At 39.4% G+C, this 3,625-nt stretch overlaps 4 protein-coding genes across 9 annotated transcripts in view; 3 read left to right on the top strand and 1 right to left on the bottom strand.

Moving 5' to 3' along the window:
- LOC117951263 (protocadherin beta-16-like) overlaps positions 1–3,625 on the bottom strand; it is a 122,438-nt gene that overhangs the window by 75,557 nt on the left and 43,256 nt on the right. The gene's annotated exons all lie outside the window — the stretch shown is intronic.
- The window catches only part of LOC117951266 (protocadherin beta-16-like), a 65,950-nt gene that overhangs the window by 26,991 nt on the left and 35,334 nt on the right, over positions 1–3,625 (top strand). The window lies entirely within an intron of this gene.
- The window catches only part of LOC117951265 (protocadherin beta-16-like), a 19,858-nt gene that overhangs the window by 4,604 nt on the left and 11,629 nt on the right, over positions 1–3,625 (top strand). The window lies entirely within an intron of this gene.
- Positions 1–3,625, top strand: part of LOC117952256 (protocadherin gamma-A11-like) — a 6,136-nt gene that overhangs the window by 2,055 nt on the left and 456 nt on the right. The window lies entirely within an intron of this gene.

Below are 3,625 nucleotides of genomic sequence, written 5' to 3'. Positions count from 1 at the left end.
CAGTATTTTCACAGTCACATTGCTACTGAGTGGAGGAGAGCCTCCATCCTGCGCTTTGACTACTATCTGAAGCTGTTTTATCTGCTCATAATCCAAGGAACAAACCGCGTTAAGAACTCCAGTTTCAGAGTTTAAGGAAACATAAGTAGAAACTGGACTACCACTGACTTGGGTATCCTCTAAAAGATACGAGATTCTGGCGTTTTGATTCCAATCAGAGTCCCGCGCGCTGACCGCAAATATCGAAATTCCAGGGGAATTATTCTCTGTTATGTAAGCAGAATAGCTGTTTTCATCAAATAATGGTGCGTTGTCGTTTATGTCAGAGATTTTAAGCTGTAATGTTGTGGAGCTTGTAAGAGGTGGAGACCCTAAATCAGTAGCTGTTATCGTTAAATTGTAATCTGAGACGGATTCTCTATCAAAATGTTGATCTGAAATCAAATTGTAATAGTTTGTTAGACATGACTCGATCTTAAAGGGAAGTTTGCCATCTATGAAACATCTAATCTGCCAATTTCTGTCAGAATCTGCATCTTTTATGTTCAAAACAGCAACAGTTGTACCAGGAAGAGCATCCTCTGATACGGGGCTAGAAAATGACATAATATTCATAACTGGTGCATTGTCATTGACATCAACAACATCTAATATTATTTTACTTGTCCCAGTTAGGCCACCCTGATCCTTTGCCTCGACTCTCACCTCATATTTTCTGTCTTTTTCGTAATCTATATGACCAGACACAGAAACTGTGCCGGAGTTTTCATCAATAGTGAATATATTTCCTGCACTTCCTTTCGTGTTAGACAAACTGTAAGTAATGAGTCCATTTGAACCGCTGTCGGCGTCTGTAGCATTTACTGTTATGATGCTCGTGCCTGTCGTTGTGTTTTCCATCACAGATGCTTTATACACCGATTGGTTAAAAACTGGAGCATTATCATTGGCATCTAACACAGTGATATCTATATTTACTGTACCAGATCGCTGTGGTGTTCCTCCATCAACTGCAATTAGTTTTAAGGACATACGGGGATGTTTTTCTCTGTCTAAAGGCTTCTGGAGAACCATTTCAACATATTTACCTCCATCTGGATTTGCATGTTGCTTCAAAATGAAATTGTCATTTAGTGATAACATATAATCTTGCAACGCATTTTGCCCCACAGCCAGATCCTCTGCACTCTGCAGTGGAAACTGCACTCCAACTGCAGCTGACTCACTGATTTCAAACCCAATAGCTGTGTCTTTATTCGAGAAGACGGGAGCATGATCATTTATATCCAAAACCTCAACCGTTACTCTGTGCAATTCCATTGGATTTTCTAAAATCACCTCAAAGCTGAAGCTACACGGCGTTACGTCTCCACAAAGCTGCTCTCGGTCTATTCTCTCATTCACGACTAGAATCCCTTTGTCTGTCTTCAGCTCGGTGTAGTGAATGTTTTCTCCGGTCACGATACGGGCCCACCCAGAACGGAGCCTTTTCAGATCCAAACCAAGGTCCTGTGGTACATTACCGATAACAGAGCCTTTCTTCATCTCCTCTGGTACAGAATAACGAATCTGGCCACCTACCATGTTAACAACATGAAGCAGAAACACCAGCAGTCCGATTTGCCGTCGCAATCCGTAAAACAATGGCAATCATGAGCTTATGTAGATGAGAGATCCTCAAGTTGCCATCATCGCAACAAAGGATAAAAAAATCTGTATCCAGTTAATATGACGAAAAGGCTGGTTCTGATATATCCGTTTACTGGTTACATCTACACAATTCTTCAATTTTTACATTTACGTCTGCAAGACCATTTTCTCTCTTCCGTGCAATAAGCCTCGACAAAACACAGAGAGCCTTCTTAACTGTATAGTCAGTCAAGGGATGGACTAAATGACGACATAACACAGAAAGTATTTTTGCTGGCCAACAGCGTCACTTAGAGTCTTAAAAGGGGAACATGAAATGAGGCAAACACAACAGCACTACTGTAACACTATGAACAATACTGATAGAACTAACAGGTCTGTGTCGTATTTATCAAATAGAGACCACTTTTTTCCAAGACATTATGTGTAAGTTTTAGCAAATGTTAAAATCTAAATTATTCACTAAAAAGTTGAAGATGACTTCTAACAACGAGCTGTACAAAATAAATTGAAAATATTAATGTTTTGATTACGTAACTGCAGCAGTGCTTCCATACAATATTGCATTATCGTACAAGGTGCTGCAAAATATCATGTCTAATATAATAAACATGATGTCTCCTATGAGTTATTAATATGCAAAACTTCTGTCTAAGAATTTAAATAAATTGCCCAAAAGCTAAAGTGAAATAAATTAAAGAAAAATTCCACATATTGCAGCAAACGATTAGGATGTGGCGGTATGACAGATGTGTGTTGCCTTTCACATCAGAGGTTATGGATTGGTGTTCTGTTTTTGGGGATTAATCAGAGGTGAGATTTTTATAGATTAGATTCCTAACTCTACAAGACATTTATGAAATGTTTTAAACAGCTCAACCTAAACAATGCTCACGCCATCCTTGAAACGCGCGCACATAATATAAACAAAATGGAGAGAGAAAAAGAAAGTTGAGAGTATGTCTATGACTATTATTTAGGCTTTATTACAGAAAATGTGATAATGTGGTAAGTTAGCCAGAGTGGCTAGGTTGGTGGTAGGTAGGCAGAGTCAGACACTGTATGTGTTTCCAGAGCTGATTATTTATTTCCAGTGGTCTGAAGTCAATGGATATTTCAACAATCAAAACATACAACAATTACATAATCAAAAAAGTAGCAGCGCTAAAAACAAGCATGTGATCCTAGCTGCACAGCCTCACCTCCCTCTTTTTTTCCCGAGAGCACAGATCCCTCAATTTATAGAGGGTTGTCAATTCACACCCCTGTGCTTCAGTCCATCTCACCCTAAAGCAGGTTGATCTACTCCATTACATTAATACCTTACAATCTCTTAACCTATGGAACTTTGTTACCAGTTCCCTCCTATCTTACTGATTGCAAAACAGGTCAGGGATATTCATGCCTTTTTTATATAATAACCAAAAACAAACCAAGATAAACATTTCTAAACACAAGAAAACCCTCTACTTGGTTTGGCCCGGTGATGTCATACATGACCACCCTATTCCTATAAAAAAGGAAATACTTAGGCCGGCCCCTCCCCAAACAATTGTCCTGCATGGTGGAACTGAACAAAGGAACAAACAATTGTACGTCTCAATACAGGGAAACTTTACAGCAAACTTTTGAGCAAACACACTTCGTCACATATAGACATTGTTTGTTTTAGTTATACGTTTTGACAGCTACGAGGTATAAACCTGTTAAACAGGAATTCCTATCAATCGATACAACCCGACTGAGATGCTCGCCGTGGTGCTGAAAGTCACGGTAAAGCGAGCAACTGTTTGTAATAAATCCAATGACAAAACACAGAGAGTAGAAGAAGTACATTTTTTAACTGACCTCTAGAGGAGAGTCTGGTTCATCCAGGATGCTCTTTTCACTCTGTATGCGCTGCATCGTCCCTGTAGAACTGGGGTCCATTATCAGCACGTTCTGACTACCAGCTCTGCCGAACTTACAGTCACTC

This window comes from Etheostoma cragini, chromosome 10, assembly GCF_013103735.1.
Source record: "Etheostoma cragini isolate CJK2018 chromosome 10, CSU_Ecrag_1.0, whole genome shotgun sequence".
Classification (NCBI taxonomy): domain Eukaryota; kingdom Metazoa; phylum Chordata; class Actinopteri; order Perciformes; family Percidae; genus Etheostoma; species Etheostoma cragini.
The sequence above is the reverse complement of the archived record's forward strand: the minus strand, read 5'-3'. Positions and strand labels throughout refer to the sequence as shown.